This window comes from Aquarana catesbeiana, linkage group LG03 (genome assembly GCF_042186555.1).
Source record: "Aquarana catesbeiana isolate 2022-GZ linkage group LG03, ASM4218655v1, whole genome shotgun sequence".
NCBI classification, from domain to species: Eukaryota; Metazoa; Chordata; class Amphibia; order Anura; family Ranidae; genus Aquarana; species Aquarana catesbeiana.
Window position 1 is genome coordinate 335973556 of NC_133326.1, and position 20992 is coordinate 335994547.

Genomic DNA, 20992 nt, shown 5'->3' on the forward strand with positions numbered 1-20992 from the left:
TGGACTTCCACCTATCCAATCTACTAATCGACCCCGACGGTCGCTACTTAATTTTAGTGTGTACCATCAACAAAATATGCTACACTTTAACCAACATCTATGCACCAAACACCCAACAGATGAAGTTCATGCATAAAGTACAGAGGTTAATCAAACAGATAAAAAAAGGCCATGTAATTCTATGCGGGGACTTCAACAGTGTTCCGGACGCTACCATGGACACAACAGCTCCTGCGAAGAGGCGATCGCCGCCATTGAAGAAATTTTTGTCTACACAGGACTTATTCGATGTGTGGCGCTGCCACCATGGTTCTGAAAAGGACTTTACCTTTTATTCTCCCATGCACAATTCATATTCACGAATTGATCTTTTTGCTACAGATAAATGGCTACTCCAGAAAATTTGCAAGTCTGAAATCCACACCACAACATGGTCAGACCACGCCCCAATATCGATCTCTATCTCAGATTTCACTCCACAACGCAACACATTCCTGTGGCGCGCAAACAACTACATACTACAAAATGAAAAATACACAACAGAAATCTCCCACCATCTCTCAGAATTTTTCTCTATAAACAAAGGCACAGCGTCTGACCATGGGGTGGTGTGGAACGCCCATAAGGCCTATATTAGTGGTCTGTTAATCAAACTAAGTTCCCTTCACAAAAAGAGGAGGACGCAGCGTATAGATGAGTTAACCACTCAAATTGCCTCCCTAGAACAACAACATAAGTCTAAACCCCAAAATCCAATAACCCACCAACTATTCAACCTAAGACAAGAACTGAAAACCTTACTCCTTCAATCATTTGAATACCTCCAACGTAGAATTAAAGCCACCTCTTATGCCACCTCCAATAAAGCAGGAAAATCTCTGGCAACGAAACTTAGGGGTATAAGACTTAAAACTAAAATCGCCCAGATCATTCACCCCCATACTAACATTCCCCAGACCAACCCTCAAGACATAGCCAACGCATTCAGCGATTACTATAGCGACCTTTACAACTTGAAACACGACACTAATACTCCACAGCCCTCTCCAGAAGAGATTAACCTCTTCCTCCAATCCATCCAGCTACCTACCCTGAATGAGAACCAGCTACAGAAACTCAATAAGCCCTTTACAGAACAGGAAATTCTCTCCTCAATAAACTCCCTACCTAATGGCAAAGCTCCAGGTCCAGACGGCCTAACAGCTGAATACTACAAACAATACTCCCCCCAAATCGTCCCACAACTTACTGAACTATACAACAACGCTGCCTCCTCCTCTAAACTTCCGAATGATTATTTAAATGCACTAATAGTTACGATACCAAAGCCAGGGAAAGAACCAAACTCCCCCAAAAATTTTAGACCAATCTCCCTACTCAACCTTGATCTGAAAATCTATGCTAAGACCATCGCCTCACGCCTATTAAACATTATACCTACCCTCATACACAGAGACCAGACGGGATTCACTAAGGGACGACAGGCACCAGATGCCACTAGAAGAATGCTCAACTTGTTACATCATGCGGAATCCACCGGAACGCCTTCTCTGCTCCTCTCATTGGACGCAGAGAAGGCGTTCGACAGGGTTCATTGGACCTACCTCAAAATGGTCCTACAGAGATTCGGGTTCAGGAACCACATCCTTAAAGCCATCTTGGCTATGTACACTACCCCTTCAGCCCAGGTCTTTACACAGGGTATGATCTCCAAACCATTCCCCATTACCAATGGCACGCGTCAAGGGTGTCCCCTGTCCCCACTTATCTTTAACCTACTAATGGAACCACTAGCACAACATATCAGAACCAATACTACAATATCCGGAATCCAAATTGGTAACGTCTGCCACAAAATTAACCTTTTCGCGGACGACGTCATTCTAATACTCACCAACCCTCCATCTTCCCTGGCAGCAGCACAAGAAACTCTAAATTGGTTCAGTAAGATATCATATTACAAACTAAACACAACCAAATCTTCAATTCTAGCTATTAATATCGATTCCACCACCAAGAATTTACTCCAGACACAATATTCCTTTGACTGGGCAGACAAGGAAATCACATACCTGGGAATACAACTACCAAAAACCACTAGACATATCTATTCCTCTAACTTCCTCCCACTCCTACAAAAAATCAAATCTGATACACAACATATAGTTAAACACGAGCTCTCCTGGTCGGGGAGATTGGCAGCCTTCAAAATGACATGTCTTCCCCAAATATTATACTTCTTTCGCACACTCCCAATCCCAGTCCCAGCCTCCTTTTTCAAAACCCTCCAATCAATCTTCAACAAGTGCCTTTGGAATGGGAAAAAACCCAGATGTGCACACACAAAATTAATTAAACACAGACTAGCGGGAGGCACAGGTTCCAAAGATTTTAGAGATTACTACCTCGCAGCAATACTTGCACAACTCCCTCAGTGGTTCCAATCTACCACTCAATCTCTTTGGGCACAGATAGAAAATTCATCGTTGCTACGCCCAAACCTAAAAATATGGCTGATGAGCATTCCTCTGGGATCTTATATATCCCCCTCCATCTCCCCGACCATGAAAGCTTCAGTCTACGCCTGGAAGCAATTGATATCCCCCTCAGAATACAATCCCCCCAACACGCTCCACAACATACCCCTAGAGACGCTTCAACACTTAACACCTGACCTAGGACTTTCCAAATGGTTCCATAGTGGAATTCATGCACTACAACAACTTTTACGAGGTAATCAAATTAAACCCTTTTCCCAACTACAGAGGGAATTTGCTCTCCCCGCCTCTGAAAGCTTCACATACCTCCGCATCCAACACTGTTTCAATAAAATACCTCTTCCTCTCTACAACATCCCCCAGAAGTCATGGGACTTCCTCATAAACCCCACACCAAGGCCCAAAGGCATATCCTACTTCTATAACCTCCTACAGGGTAAAAGATCCTTCACCAAGATGACCCCCCACTATCAATGGGAAAAAGATCTCACAAAAACATTCACTGACACACAATGGCAACTAGCTCTAAAGTCCATATACAATGCAACCCAATGTTCAGCACTTTGGGAGGTTACACAGAAAATCTCACTCCGTTGGTACTTAACCCCAGATAAACTAGCCAAATTCAACACTAACGCCCCCAACATTTGCTGGCGTTGCAAATCATCTAAAGGAGACATGTTCCACATCTTTTGGTCATGCCCCTCCATCCGAAAATACTGGGTAGACACGTTTAATCTGCTTACCAACATCAACAAAACTACAATCCCACCTTCGCCCGAAATGGCACTTCTAAACCTAAACATAGAGGCTATACCAGGCCCACTCAGACACACAACGTCCCACATCTTATTAGCTTCCAGACTCAACATAACAAGGAATTGGAAATGAGACATTCCACCTTCCATATTACAAACAAAAGACCTGGTCTCACTCCACTTCAGCTATGAAACAATGATGGCTTCCAGTAATGGTCGTCCATCCAAAGCCAAAAAACAATGGTTACCCTGGATAAACTGGACCAATGCTGCAGTCCATACCCAGAAAATCAATGACGACCTTAAACCTTCTTGACCGAGCAACCTGTGCATCATATATGTGCCCCTCTACTTACAATCCGACCTCACCAGAGGTTCCACACCTCAATAGAAATGACGTGGACTGTACACACCTGCTAATCCTGGGGGGCGTTCTCCCCTCGCGGCACAAAGAGATCCCATTTGGGGTGCTGCGATGGGAGAGGGTGCCCTAGATATACATATATATTGTTATAAACTCATAGCCAGAGTACAGTTTGTTTCTCTACCTAGGCTCATCTGAATACACGAGGCCCAATGTCAGGCTGCTGTCTATTACATTTACTTACATTTAATCACATTTGGATCAATTAAGTTGTTTCTGTCTTTTACTTAAGAAAAATGTTGTTGCACGACGTACAATGTCTTGAATTGTACTTTGTAATTTCTTACAAAATAATAAAATACTTTGAAATCGAAATGTTTTGTAACCTTTGTGCTTTGCCACAATTCTGTCTCTGAGCCCTTCAGGTAGTTCCTTTGACCTCATGATTCTCATTTGCTCTGACATGCACTGTGAGCTGTAAGGTCTTATATAGACAGGTGTGTGGCTTTCCTAATCAAGTCCGAACAGTATAATCAAACACAGCTGGACTCAAATGAAGGTGTAAAACTATCTCAAGGATGATCAGAAGAAATGGACAGCACCTGAGTTAAATATATGAGTATCACAGCAAACGGTCTGAATACTTAGGACCATGTGATATTTCAGTTTTTCTTTTTTAATAAATCTGCAAAAATGTCAACAATTCTGTGTTTTTCTGTCAATATGGGGTGCTGTGTGTACATTAATGAGGAAAAAAAATGAACTTAAATGATGAATGCTGCAAACCGTTGTGAGGATGGAACAGCTGTTGGGGAACATCAGGCTGCAGTGCGCGATCCTGTAACGGATCGGCGCTAGTGTAGGGATCGGATTCTGTGGGGCGAGATTCCAATAATAAACATAGGACACGCTTGCATCATGCAACGGTAGCCGGGGCAACAGGGGGTGCAACGATGCAGGATTGCAGGCTGTTCGACATTTCCTGACCAACGCGGAATCCACACTAATACCCAAAGAGTTTATCATTGAATGTCTTGATTTTGTACTTTCAAACAACTATTTCACGTTTGAGGGCACCAAGTATGCACAGATCCGAGGTACAGCTATGGGGAGCTCAGCAGCCCAATCTTTTTGTAGGCCTACTCAAGGAACGTTACATTTACATTTATCGACCGTCAGCTGACCCAGGAGAGTGTCGAGAGTTTTAGGTTCAGTGAGCGAGAGTGTGAGGAGACCGGAGAGGCATGTGTGAGTGACATCGTCAACCCCAGTGGAGCAGTCTTGGTCCCTCCTATCCTCTCAGGCATTACAGATATCACAGCCTTGAAATGTTCATACGGTTTTGGGAGACCTAATTCCCGAGGCTTGGTGGACCAACTTTTTGGTCTGTATAGCTGGTAAGGAGCCAACCTATTTCACTTTGGGTGTTCCGGTTTCATTGCATAAAGGGACCTTTTTCTCAACACAGTACTAATTGCAGTACTCACCTGTTGAAGTTTCTTCTTCCTTTTGCGAGTTCATTGGGACTTTATATTCACTATTCAATTTTTATTGTTATCTATATCTCTCATGTCAATATATTTCACTTGTGATTATCAAATTCACAATATTCAACTGTGGACTCTATTTATTTATTTATTTTATTTTATGTGCATATTAGTGATGTCTACTTGACCAGTTTCACACCACTTAGTGATTTAATTTTCACATCACCAGCATATATCACATATGTCTGCTTTAGTTTTCTTGGTTTAGCCTTGTTTTCACTTTTATCATTTAATTTAGCGCTGCACCATTTACATACTATAATAATTTTCTTATTCTAGTAAATTAACCGCTTCAGCTCCGGGCTATTTGGCTGGCAAAAGACCAGAGCACGTTTTGTGATTCGGCACTGCGTCGCTTTTACTGACAATTGCGCGGTCGTGCGACGAGGCTCCGAAAAAAAAATTGACATCCTTTTTTTTCCCCACGAATAGATCTTTCTTTTGGTGGTATTTGATCACCTCTGCGGTTTTTATTTTGTGCGCTATAAACAAAAGAGCAAAAATTTTGAAAAGAACGCATATTTTTTACTTTTTGCTATAATAAATATTCCCAAAAAATATATAAAAAAACATTTTTTTTCCTCAGTTTAGGCTGATATGTATTCTTCTACACATTTTTGGTAAAAAAAATTGCAATAAGCGTATATTGATTGGTTTGCGCAAAAGTTATAGCGTCTACAAAATAGGGGATAGTTTTATGGCATTTTTATTAATAATTTTTTTTTTTACTAGTAATGGCGACGATCTGCATTATGGCGGACACGTAGGACAATTCTGACACATTTTTGGGACCATTGGCATTAATATAGCTATCAGTGCGATTAAAAATGCATTGATTACTATAAAAATGTTACTGGCAGTGAAGGGGTTAACACTAGGGGGCAGTGAAGGGGATAATGTGTGTCCTAGTTTGTGTTCTAAATGGAGGGGGATGGGGACAGTGCAGGGAAGCTAAGAGATTGCTGTTCATACTCTGTATGAACAGACGATCTGTCAGTTCTCTCCTCAGAGAACCAGAAACTGTGTGTTTACACACACAGTTCCAGGTTCTCCGTGTGCCGCGAGCGATCACGGAAGCCCGGCAGTGATCGAGACCCCAAGTGGCCACAGGGCGAAGCGACGTTACATAACGTCGTTTCACCCAGCCGTGCCATTCTGCCGCAGTACAACTGCGGCGGCTGGTCAGCATGTGGTTAATGTACATAATTTGGTTTCTGATGGCAAAATAAAAGTACATTATTGAGCTTGTTGGTTGTTTTTTCTCTTTTCTTCTTTTTAATTAGTTTTGGGGGTGGTGATTTTAGTGAAGTGCAATATCTTTCTTATACCCATAGAAATTATACGATATGGAGGGAGATGGGCGGAGCCTAGCGGAGCAGACATGCATTGTTAGAGCTCCGCACCGCTGAGGAGAGAAGAGAAGGACAAAGCGGAGCCTGCAGGCTCAAAAGGTATCCATTTGAAACTTTTTGCCCCAGGGAACAAACTGTGAAAGTTTGGGCAGGAAATATGGTACTGGGAGGAAACCGTGGCAGAAATAAAAATCACCTCACAAAGAGCTCACAGGCACTCACTGCAACTAAAGCAGCTCCAGTCACCTCACAAGATACAGCATCAGGGCGCTCTCACAGACAGAAAATGTCACAGCAAGACTCTCCATTTGAGTCAGATACAGAACAAATCCTCTCACAAACTTCTCCACAAGCCCCCTCAGCATCCCCAGTAATATTATTACAATTTGAAAAGATGCTTCATAAGGCTTTAAAACAAACCTCAGACCAAATAACAAAAAGCCTAACCAAAGAAATAAGAGAGCTAGGAAACCGCACCGCAGCCCTAGAAATAAAAATGGATGAAATTTAAATTACAACCCAAGTAAATATAACAGAATTGGAACAATTAAAAGAAGAGAATTTAATACTTCAAACTAAGCTCGAAGATTACGAAAATAGAGCCAGACGTTCAAACTTGTGCATAAGGGGAATACCTGAAACTGTGACAGACCTGCAATCTACTATTACTGCTCTATTACAAGAACTAAAGCCAGATATCCCTATTGAACGTTTAGAATTGGAGAGAGTACACAGAGCCCTCACAGCCAAAAAGAAAGATGGACCCCCACGTGATATAATCACAAAATTTCATTATTACAAAATGAAAGAACAAATACTAATTGCTGCAAGAGAAAAAAAGGAACTTAATTTTCAAGGACACAATTATCAAATTTTTGCTGACCTATCCCAACTTACTATTACTAAAAGACGATCCATGAAACCCCAACTAATGAAACTGCAATGCCACAACATTATGTATCAATGGGGCTTCCCCTTTTCAGTCAGATTTAACTACCAAGGTACAATTTACAGAAGCAGATCAGCAGATGAACTACAACAAACCCTTTTAAAATTAAATCTGACAGAACCCACAAGCAGCAACTCTCCCACACGCAGAAGAATGGCATCATCTTCACCTTCAGGCAGCACTCAGAAAATTTCAGAACAAAATGGGAATCATCATTCTCACAAAAGAGGCCGTTATGCCACATCATCCATGGACCAAGAAGATTCAATGGACTGACATCCTAATTCCTGATATCTCTTCATTTATTATACTAAGAGATGGTTCTCTATAAAAAACGTGTATTTATAACTAAATGTAACTGCATGCTGATAGTCACACACTGTGTGGGATCATGTTACATTCCAGTTATATTTATTATTACTTCTGATTCATATAGCCTTAGACTGCTGAATTATTTAGCCTAGGGCAAGACTAACCATATACAACCACCCTGGAATAAATAATTTCAACAAAAACTATATTCTGCACTCCAATTAATGAAACATCATTTTGATGTCTTTTGACATAGCACTTCTCTCCTGAAGATCCGTGTACCCCCATTAGCCCTCCTCATTCTCCCAACCATATTATGTGGGAGTGTGACGAAGGCACTTATTCCCCTGAGAGAGATATTTATTCTCTTTCACGGGTAAATTGTGATTACTTGCAAAAAATAATTTATACAATGTATCATCTGATCTCACATGTTTTTTGTTTACTCTTTACTCCAGAATTCACTGGTTTCTTTTCTATCTATTCATCTCTTCAGTCCACACAGGTTGATCTGCGCAGTCAGCTCTGCATAACAAAAAGTAAGTCAAAACTATTTGATCTGTTGCCATGGCACCACTGAATATACTTTCCCTGAATGTTCAGGGAATAAATGTCCCTCAAAAAAGGACCAAAGCCTTCCGTACTTTCCATAACAAGAAGGCTCACATAGAATGCCTCCAAGAAACACACTTCACCAAAGATTCTACTCCAAAATATATTTGTCCTTTTTATCAACAAATTTACACAGCTTCTGCCTGTACCAAGCAAAGGGGAACTCTAATTGCATTTCACCGATCCACACCATTCACCTTATCATCAGAAATTAAAGACCCAGAAGGTAGATACCTGATACTCATGGGTTATATAATGGATACAGCAATCACGGTGATTTCCTACTACGCTCCTAACAAACAACCTACACCATTCCTCTCACATATATTACAAGTGATTAATACACACAAAATAGGAACAGTGATAATGTGTGGGGATTCGAACCAGGTCCTCCTCCCATTTCTAGATAAATCACCTTTTACACCATCCAAAATAACCTCTAGATTACCTTTTTCTCAACTTATTTCCAAATACAATCTGGTAGATTCGTGGAGAGAAAGTAACCCAATGAAAAAGAAATTCACTTATTTCTCGCACCCTCATCAAACCTTCACCAGAATAGATCATATTTTTTCTAACAATAGGAATGATACCAGAAATTATTGCATCAGATATAATTCCGATTCCGTGGTCTGACCATAATGCAGTATACACTACTATAGCCTCAGCCATACCAAAAGCGCATGACCCAACGTGGTACTTACCGGACATAATGCTCAAACACCCACTACATCAGATGGCCATTGAACAAGCCTTAAAGGAATACATATCAATTAATAATACAACAGACATCTCCCCAATAACACTGTGGGAAGCTTATAAGCCTGTCTTGCATGGTACAATACAAAGACAAATGGCACTATTTAAACGGGAACGCAAAAATCTAGCAAAAAAACTAGAACTCAATTTTAATGCAGCCTACATATCATTTCAAGATAATCCATCTCAGAGTACAAAATCTCATCTGGAAAAATCTAGATTGGAATACGATCTATTTCTCACTGAGTCAGTTGATAAATCCCTCAAACGCTCCAAACACAATTTCTACATGAATACAAACAAACCAGGTACATATTTGGCTCAGGCATTAAATTCAACTAACAAATCTTTCAAACCAATACGTTTGAAATTATCAAAAAATGTTTACACTTGTAATCCAGTTAAAATAGTCCATAAATTTCACTCACATCTCGCAACTTTATACAAGACAAACAATGAATTTAATCCTACAGAAGCTGAATCCTTCTTCTCAAAAATAACCTTACCTGAGTTATCTCAGAATCAAAAAAGCAGTTTGGATGAGCCTATAACTATAGATGAAGTTGCTAACGCCATAAAAGACCTAAAACTTAACAAAAGACCAGGCCCAGACGGCTACTCGGCTTTATACTATAAAACATTCTCAGAAATACTCTCTCCCATTCTCACTGAAACTTTTAACAAACTTCTAGATGGACATTCTTTTCGGCAAGAAACACTAATGGCAATTGTTTGTATGATCCCAAAACCCCTTTCTGATGATACTTCCTGTGTGAATTATCGGCCTATCTCTCTGTTAAACCTCGATATTAAATTATTAGCAAAAATAATAGCAAAACGCCTCAATAGCATTATAGGAAAATTAATACATAGAGATCAAGTAGGCTTCATGCCAAATAGACAGGCAGGCGATAATATACGCAGGGCAGTGTTATTGGCACATATTGCTAAAAAACGGAAAATCCCTTTATGTTTTCTATCTCTCGATATTAAGAGGGCATTTGACACAGTATCCTGGCAATATATGCAATATTCATTACAAAAATGGGGTTTTGGACCCCACTTTTTAACATGGATCAAAGCATTATATAATAAACCCAAAGCCTATATAAAATATGCTGGATACAAATCTGAAGCCTTTAATATCGAAAGAGGTACCCGACAGGGTTGCCCATTATCTCCCTTATTATTTGCCCTTATACTCGAACCCATGGCCCAATACATCAGAACAAACCAAACTATAACTGGCATTGAAGTAGGAGGTATTACACACAAATTATGTATATTTGCAGACGATATATTACTTTTTCTATCATCACCACAGGTCTCTGGTCCTAACTTAATACCAGCTCTTGATGGATTTGCAGCCCTATCCGGCCTTATGATTAATCCTAAGAAATGCCTAGTGCTTAATATTTCACTCACAAACATGGAATTGATCCCGGCTAGGGCTGCACTCCCATTCACATGGGCAGAAAAATCAATCCCATATCTTGGAATTTATTTAACAGCATCTCATTCTGACTTATTCTCAACCAATTATCCTCCTGTATTAAGACAGATCACAAATCTAATAAAACAATGGTCGCAACTTCCTTTATCCTGGATAGGGAAGATTAATGCAATCAAAATGACTATTCTACCCAAATTGCTTTATCTATTCAGAGTCCTCCCTATTCCAATTCCTTCCTATTTTTTGAGAATAGTACAAAAAAGAGCAACTTCGTTTATATGGAGCTCTTCTAAACCACGTATACCTATACACACACTACATCTTCCCAAAAATAAAGGAGGCCTGGGATACCCTCATTTTACTAACTACTACAGAGCAGCACATTTGTCCAGTCTGTCCAAATACCATGCAAAACAGGAAATCCCATTATGGGTATTTATAGAGGCTTCAGAAAATGACCCTCTATTAATATCAAATTTATTATGGCTTGATCCTAAAGACCGCTTTAAAATTCATAATCCCATAACTAAACACTTCTTATCTCTCTGGGATAAACTAAAAACCAAATATCAGTTACAATCTCCACACAATCCTCTCCTTTCTTTTATCAGAAATCCGGCCTTTTATCCGGCATGGATCTACCCAAATTCTTTTAAAGCTTGGACAACATCAGGCATTCAGACACTAAATGACTTCATAGCATCTAAATCATTCCTTTCATTCCCATCGCTTAGAGAAAAATATGATCTACCAAACTCTGAGATATTTAGATATCTCCAAATCAAAAATTTCTATTCACCATTCCTAAAGGGGGATACACCATTATCCCAATTATCCATTTTTGAATCAATCTGTACAAAAGATCCATTTGCTAAAGGTACAATTTCATCACTTTATAATCAATTATATGGAGTAGCAAATCTTAATAGACCCTCTTACGTTCAGAGGTGGGAGGAGGACCTGGGACGAACTTTAGAAGACACGGACTGGTCTAACATATGGCTCACATCTAAGTCATCTTCACCCAACATCTTAGCACTGGAGACAAATTATAAAGTCCTAACTCGCTGGTACCTTGTACCCGCTAGAGTGGCAAAATATTCACCTAATACCTCAACTCTTTGTTTTCGAGGATGCCCAGAAATAGGCACATATTTACACATATGGTGGACGTGCCCAGTAATCCAAACCTTCTGGAAGGAAGTCTTTGTGATTGCATCTAAAATATTTAAAAAAATAATACAACCAGATCCATATTTAACTTTACTTAATCTAAAACCGGAATGGTTAACACTCTCTCAATTCAAACTTATGATCCAACTAATAACGGCTGCAAAACAAACAGTGGCCAAGGCATGGAAATCTCCTACATTGGTACTAGCAGAAACAATTCACAGAATGAATAATACAATGTCCCATGCTAAGATGGTAGCCATCGATCAAAATCAAATTCCAAAATTTGAAAAACTTTGGCATCCTTGGATAAAACAACAGTTCCTGTCAAATTTCAATGACTCTGTCCTGTTGGCATGGTAACAGATTAAATGACTTACAGAGACACCCATTCTAAGGCTTCAAAGAGAACTAAAAAGAATAATAAACTGACGAGCGGGACAACCTTGTGGACCATACCTCTACCTTTCAACCCTTTTTCTTCTTTCTCTTTCCTTTTCTCCACCTTACGATTAAAGCTCATTATTAGAATTTATTTGACCTATATACACTCTACTTGTAAACAATATGTATAGTAGGTATAAATCATTTAAATACCTACAAAAGTAACTAAGGAAATGATATATATCTTTAATTTAGGTTTACGTGAACCCAATGTTTAATATTTGAAATTTCATGATATTTACCTATATAAACCCTACTGTAAAACAATGAGCTTACTTTATAGATCCTTGTAAACTTACTTTATGTATCTTTATAACATTGTATACTCAATAAACTTCTTTTGACAAGGAAAAATCAAGCCACTAGAGGCCGATATACTGACAGCCTAAAGATTTACTGTTGCTCAGGGGCTCTGGGCTTCAGCAAACGACAGCCTCCAGCAAGAAGAAACAGGATCAATGCTGGAGCCTTTTACAGCACACACTCATTTTGGTAGCATCGTTATTAACCACTTGCCGACCGCCTAACGCACATATACTGGGGCAGAATGGCACGGGCAGGCAGAATCACATACCCATACGTGATCTGCCTCACGCGGGTGGGGGGTCAGATCAGACCCCCCCCGGTGCCATAGGCGGTCGGCTCCTGTTCGCGGGCGATGAGAGGTGAGGGGGAGGCCATCCATTGTTGGCCACACCCTCCCGATCGCTCCCGGCGAATGAAAATGCTTCCTTTCCCTCTGTAATGTAAACAGAGGGAAAGGAAGTGATGTCATCCCTCCTCGAGCCGGTCTTTTCGTTCCGGCGCCGAGGAGTGAAGACATCCAAGTAAGTTGCACCAACACTACACTAACAGTAGAACACGCAGGCACACTTGTCACCCCCCAGTCACCCCCCGATCACCCCCCGATCACCCCCCTGTACCCCCTGTCACTCTGTCACCAATAGCAGTTTTTTTTTTTTTTTTGCATTAGTGTCAGTTTGACAGTTATAAGTGTTAGGGCAGTTAGGTTAGCCCCCTTTAGGTCTAGGGTACCCCCCTTTAGGTCCAGGGTACCCCCCTAACCCCCCTAATAAAAGTTAACCCCTTGATTACCCCCCGTCGCCAGTGTCGCTAAGCGATCGTTTTTCTGATCGCTGTATTAGTGACACAGGTGGCGCTAGTTAGGGAGGTAAGTATATAGGTTCGCTGTCAGTGTTTTATAGCGACAGGGACCCCCATATACTACCTGCTAAAGGTTTTAACCCCCTGATTGCCCCCTAGTTAACCCTTTCACCAGCAATCACCGTATAAGTGTTACGGGTGACGCTGGTTAGATAGTTTGTTTTTTGTAGTTTATTATAGTTTATTACAGTTTATTACAGTTTTAGGGCACCCGCCGTTTATTACCTTATAAAGGTTTAACCCCCTAATTGCCCGGCGGTGATAGAAGTTAAGTTTTTAGGATCAGATAAGGTCTGCGTCGCCCCAGGCAGGATCAGGTTAGCGCCAGTACCGCTAAAACCCACGCACGCAGCATACACCTCCCTTGGTGCTATAGTATCTGAACGGATCGATATCTGATCCGATCAGATCTATACTCCCCAGCAGTTTAGGGTTCCCATAAACACAGTGTTAGCGGGATCAGCCCAGATACCTGCTAGCATCTGCGTTTTGCCCCTCGGCCCAGCCCTGCCCAGCCCACCCAAGTGCAGTATCGATCGATAACTGACACTTACAAAACACTAAGCACACATAACTGCAGCGTTCGCAGAGTCAGGCCTGATCCCTGCGATCGCTAACAGTTTTTTGGTAGCGTTTTGAATCAGTCGCTAACAGTCAGGAGCTTTTTTGCCTGTGAGTCTCACTAGTGTACCCCTAAATTTAGAGCCCAAAATGGCAAATCGAGGGTACACTAGTGAAGAGGCCTACACGTTTCTGAGTATGACAGATAGTGAAGAGGAAGTCACTCATCTGTCAAGTTCAGGCTCAGAATACGAACCTGTAGAGGACAGCGGCTCCATGACAGATAGCTCTGACGATGGAGTTGTGGTCCCTGCTAGGGTCAGGCGTACCAGACCCCGAACTTCTTCTGTCCTTGAAGTGCAAGAACCGCAGGGCTCTCGTATGGAGCAGAGAAGTACTAGCGCCGCTACTCCTTCTGGTGAACTGGCAAGCACCAGCGGCCTACAGTAGTACACCCTGGTCGTACATCCAGCACTGCAGTAACACTTGGTGACGTGGCGAGTCCCATAAGTGCAGTTCAAGCTGGCGAGGTGGCAAGCACAAGTAGTGTCCCACTGCCACCAAGAAGAAGACGAACACAGGCCCGTCGTGCCCATAGTGCCCTTCCTGCTGCATTCGCCAATCCGAATTGGGAACCCACCACTTCTGCAGCACCCGTACTTCCCCCTTTCACTGGCCAACCCGGAATTCAGGTGGAAACAGTTGACTTTACGCCACTGGATTTTTATTCGCTGTTTTTCACCGAAGATCTCTATAGATCTATTGTGGACCAAAGCAATTTGTACGCTGGTCAACACATCGCCTCTATTCCCCAGTCCTCCCTTGCCAGAGATTGGAGACCAATTACGGTCTCCGAATTTAAGATCTTTCTGGGCCTTTCCCTCAACATGGGCATAACTAAAAAGAGTGAGTTGCGGTCATATTGGTCCACTGACCCAATACACCATATGCCCGTGTTCTCTGCCTCCATGACCAGGGCACGATACGAGCAGATTTTGCGGTTCATGCACTTCAACGACAATAAACTCTGTCGTCCTCGTGGAGACCCTGCATACGATCGGCTCTACAAAATTCGGCCCCTCGTAAACCACTTCAACCAACGTTTTGCAGACTTGTTTACTCCCCATCAAGTTGTCTGCGTTGATGAGTCCCTGATTAAGTTTTCTGGCCGCTTGTCATTCAAACAGTACCTTCCCAGCAAGTGTGCCAGATACGGGGTCAAGATGTATAAGCTCTGTGACAGGGCCACAGGCTATACATGTAGATTTATGGTTTACGAGGGCAAAGATAGTCACGTAGAGCCGATAAACTGCCCTGACTACATAGGAAGCGCTGGCAAGATAGTGTGGGACTTGGTGACACCCTTATTCGGAAAGGGGTACCACTTGTACGTGGACAATTATTACACGAGCGTGCCACTTTTTAGTCACTTGTTTGATCATCAGATTGGAGCATGTGGCACCGTGCGACCTAATCGCCGGGGCTTTCCCCAGCGGCTTGTAGAGTCCCGTCTTAGGCTGGGGGAGAGAGCCTGCTTGCAGTGTAATAATTTGCTCGCTATGAAGTGGAGGGACAATAAGAATGTTTTCATTCTTACCTCCCTTCATGCAGACACGACGACCCAAATTACTACGGCGACTGGTGTTGTGGAGAAACCCCTCTGTGTCCACGAATATAACCTTAATATGGGAGGGGTGGACCTCAACGACCAGTTGTTGGCGCCGTACCTAATTGCCCGTAAGGCCAGATGCTGGTGCAAAAAAGTGTCTGTTTATTTATTTCAATTGGCTTTGCTGAATGCTCATGTGCTATACAGAGCTTCAGGACGGACTGGATCCTTCCTTAAATTCCAGGAAGAGATCGTCAGAGCCCTTCTGTTTCCAGACGGTGCTCCACCTCACCTTCCCAATCCAAATGCAGTAAGTCGGCTGCATGGGAGGCATTTTCCTTATGTCCTCCAGAGTACCCCTACCCAACGAGCCCCCCAAAAAAGATGTCGTGTCTGCAGCAAGCGCGGATTTAGGCGTGACACCCGGTATTGTTGTCCCTCCTGTCCTGACAATCCTGGTCTATGCATTGGTGAATGTTTTGAACGCTACCATACACTAGTGGAGTATTAGCGTAGGGTACAGCACTGCACAGACTAGGACACACTTCCACAGGGTCTCCCAAGATGCCATCGCATTTTGAGAGACCCAAACCTGGTACCAGTTAAAAAAGTTAAAGTTACTAAAAAAAGTGTTAAAAAAAAAAAAAATACAAAAAAAATAAAAAAATAAAAATACAAAAAAAAATAAAATAAAAAAAACAAAAATAGTTGTTGTTTTATTGTTCTCTCTCTATTCTCTCTCTATTGTTCTGCATTCTATACTGCAATGTTTTATTGTTATGTTTTTATCATGTTTGCTTTATAGGTATGCAATTTTTTTATACTTTGTTTTTTTATTGTTAACCACTTTTTTGTTTTCAGGTACGCCATTCAGCTGCAGAGCGGATTTATTTATCTTGACAGCAACAGCGTTTGCTCCCACGATATATAAAGCCGTGACTCCAGCGCTGTCGGAGGTGATTTCACCACCACAGTTACATACTTCAGCATATATGCCGAAGCGTGGGGGCAGCAGTGGGTGGAGGAGCAATTTGCTCCTGCCTTTTGCGGGAGGATGTCCCCATGCTTCGGCATATATATATTTTAGGTAGGCACAGGTTGCGTTAAATGTTTTATTTTTTACTATGTTTTTTTTTTGTATTTGCTTTGCAGGTATGGTAAGTATTACTGTTATACTGTAATGTTACTTTGTTTTTTTGTTAACCATCATTTGCTTAGCAGGTACGCCATTCAGTTGCAGCGCGGATTTATTTATCTTGCAAGCAACAGCGTTTGCTCCCACGATATATAAAGCCGTGACTCCAGCGCTGTCGGAGGTGATTTCACCACCACAGTTACATACTTCAGCATATATGCCGAAGCGTGGGGGCAGCAGTGGGTGGAGGAGCAATTTGCTCCTGCCTTTTGCGGGAGGATGCCCCCATGCTTCGGCATATATAAATGGTGCATGTATGCCCATCATTAGAAGTGGGTGGATGAAGGGAGGTATTCTAATGGTGGGCATACCCACCGATCAATATCTTTTTTTCATTCAGCCCACAGGCTGCATGAAAAAAAAGTTTACAATATATGCCCAACAAGGACCAGCAACGTACTGGTATGTTGCTGGACTTTGAGTGGTTATACCAGAATGATGCCTGCAGGTTTAGGTATCATCTTGGTATCATTCTTTTCAGCCAGCGGTCGGCTTTCATGTAAAAGCAATCCTAGCGGCTAATTAGCCTCTAGACTGCTTTTACAAGCAGTGGGAGGGAATCCCCCCCCCACTGTCTTCCATGTTTTTCTCTGGCTCTCCTGTCCCAACAGGGAACCTGAGAATGCAGCCGGTGATTCGGCCAGCTGACCATAGAGCTGATCAGAGACCAGAATGGCTCCAAACATCTCTATGGCCTAAGAAACCGGAAGCTACGAGCATTTCATGACTTCGATTTCGCCGGATGTAAACAGCGTCATTGGGAAATTGGGAAAGCATTTTATCACACCGATCTTGGTGTGGTCAGATGCTTTGAGGGCAGAGGAGAGATCTGGGGTCTAATAGACCCCAATTTTTTCAAAAAAGAGTACCTGTCACTACCTATTGCTATCATAGGGGATATTTACATTCCCTGAGATAACAATAAAAAATTATTAAAAAAAAATAAAAATGAAAGGAACAGTTTAAAAATAAGATAAAAAATCAAAAAATTAATAAAGAAAAAAAAAAAGCACCCCTGTCCCCCCCTGCTCTCGCGCAAAGGCGAACGCAAGCGTCGGTCTGGCGTCAAATGTAAACAGCAATTGCACCATGCATGTGAGGTATCACCGCGAAGGTCAGATCGAGGGCAGTAATTTTAGCAGTAGACCTCCTCTGTAAATCTAAAGTGGTAACCTGTAAAGGCTTTTAAAGGCTTTTAAAAATGTATTTAGTTTGTCGCCACTGCACGTTTGTGCGCAATTTTAAAGCATGTCATGTTTGGTATCCATGTACTCAGCCTAAGATCATCTTTTTTATTTCATCAAACATTTGGGCAATATAGTGTGTTTTAGTGCATTAAAATTTTAAAAAGTGTGTTTTTTTCCCCAAAAAATGCGTTTGAAAAATCGCTGCGCAAATACTGTGTGAAAAAAAAAATGAAACACCCACCATTTTAATCTGTAGGGCATTTGCTTTAAAAAAATATATAATGTGTGGGGGTTCAAAGTAATTTTCTTGCAAAAAAAAATAATTTTTTCATGTAAACAAAAAGTGTCAGAAAGGGCTTTGTCTTCAAGTGGTTAGAAGAGTGGGTATTGTGTGACATAAGCTTCTAAATGTTGTGCATAAAATGCCAGGACAGTTCAAAACCCCCCAAATGACCCCATTTTGGAAAGTAGACACCCCAAGCTATTTGCTGAGAGGCATGTCAAGTCCATGGAATATTTTATATTGTGACACAAGTTGCGGGAAAAAGACAAATTTTTTTTTTTTTTTGCACAAAGTTGTCACTAAATGATATATTACTCAAACATGCCATGGGAATATGTGAAATTACACCCCAAAATAAATTCTGTTGCTTCTCCTGAGTACGGGAATACCACATGTGTGAGACTTTTTGGGAGCCTAGCCGCGTACGGGACCCCAAAAACCAAGCACCGCCTTCAGGCTTTCTAAGGGCGTAAATTTTTGATTTCACTCTTCACTGCCTATCACAGTTTCGGAGGCCATCAAATGCCAAGATGGCACAAACCCCCCCCAAATGACCCCATTTTGGAAAATAGACACCCAAAGCTATTTGCTGAGAGGTATAGTGAGTATTTTGCAGACCTCACTTTTTGTCACAAACTTTTAAAAATTGAAAAAAGAAAAAAAAATGCGTTTTTCTTGTCTTTCTTCATTTTCAAAAACAAATGAGAGCTGCAAAATACTCCAGCAAATAGCTTGGGGTGTCTACTTTCCAAAATGGGGTCATTTGAGGGGGTTTTGTGCCATCTTGGCATTTTATGGCCTTCAAAACTGTGATAGGTAGTGAGGAGTGAAATCAAAAATTTATGCCCTTAGAAATCCTTAAGGCGGTGCTTGGTTTTCGGGGCCCCGTACGCGGCTAGGCTCCCAAAAAGTCCCACACATGTGGTATCCCCGTACTCAGGAGAAGCAGCAGAATGTATTTTGGGGTGTAATTCCACATATGCCCATGGCATGTTTGAGCAATATATCATTTAGTGACAACTTTGTGCAAAAAAAAAAATTGTCACTTTCCCACAACTTGTGTCAAAATATAAAATATTCCATGGACTCAACATGCCTCTCAGCAAATAGCTTGGGGTGTCTACTTTCCAAAATGGGGTCATTTGGGGGGGTTTGTGCCATCTTGGCATTTTATGGCCTTCAAAACTGTGATAGGTAGTGAGGAGTGAAATCAAAAATGTATGCCCTTAGAAATCCTGAAGGCGGTGCTTGGTTTTCGGGGCCCCGTACGCAGCTAGGCTCCCAAAAAGTCCCACACATGTGGTATCCCCGTACTCAGGAGAAGCAGCTGAATGTATTTTGGGGTGCAATTCCACATATGCCCATGGCCTGTGTGAGCAATATATCATTTAGTGACAACTTTGTGCAAAAAAAAAAACATTTGTCACATTCCCGCAACTTGTGTCAAAAAATAAAATATTCCATGGACTCAACATGCCTCTCAGCAAATAGCTTGGGGTGTCTACTTTCCAAAATGGGGTCATTTGGGGGGGTTTTGTGCCATCTTGGCATTTTATGGCCTTCAAAACTGTGATAGGTAGTGAGGAGTGAAATCAAAAATGTATGCCCTTAGAAATCCTGAAGGCGGTGCTTGGTTTTCGGGGCCCCGTACGCGGATAGGCTCCCAAAAAGTCCCACACATGTGGTATCCCCGTACTCAGGAGAAGCAGCTGAATGTATTTTGGGGTGTAATTCCACATATGCCCATGGCATGTTTGAGCAATATATCATTTAGTGACAACTTTGTGCAAAAAAAAAAAAAAAAAAAAATTGTCACTTTCCCACAACTTGTGTCAAAATATAAAATATTCCATGGACTCAATATGCCTCTAAGCAAATAGCTTGGGGTGTCTACTTTCCAAAATGGGGTCATTTGGGGGGTTTTGTGCCATCTTGGAATTTTATGGCCTTCAAAACTGTGATACTGTAGGTAGTGAGGAGTGAAATCAAAAATTTATGCCCTTAGAAATCCTGAAGGCGGTGCTTGGTTTTCGGGGTCCCGTACGCGGCTAGGCTCCCAAAAAGTCCCACACATGTGGTATCCCCGTACTCAGGAGAAGCAGATGAATGTATTTTGGGGTGCAATTCCACATATGCCCATGGCCTGTGTGAGCAATATATCATTTAGTGACAACTTTGTGCAAAAAAAAAAAAATTTGTCACATTCCCGCAACTTGTGTCAAAAAATAAAATATTCCATGGACTCAACATGCCTCTCAGCAAATAGCTTGGGGTGTCTACTTTCCAAAATGGGGTCATTTGGGGGGGTTTTGTGCCATCTTGGCATTTTATGGCCTTCAAAACTGTGATAGGTAGTGAGGAGTGAAATCAAAAATGTATGCCCTTAGAAATCCTGAAGGCGGTGCTTGGTTTTCGGGGCCCCGTACGCGGCTAGGCTCCCAAAAAGTCCCACACATGTGGTATCCTTGTACTCAGGAGAAGCAGCTGAATGTATTTTGGGGTGCAATTCCACATATGCCCATGGCCTGTGTGAGCAATATATCATTTAGTGGCAACTTTTTGTAATTTTTTTTTTTTGTCATTATTCAATCACTTGGGACAAAAAAAATAAATATTCAATGGGTTCAACATGCCTCTCAGCAATTTCCTTGGGGTGTCTACTTTCCAAAATGGGGTCATTTGGGGGGGTTTTGTACTGCCCTGCCATTTTAGCACCTCATGAAATGACATAGGCAGTCATAAACTAAAAGCTGTGTAAATTCCAGAAAATGT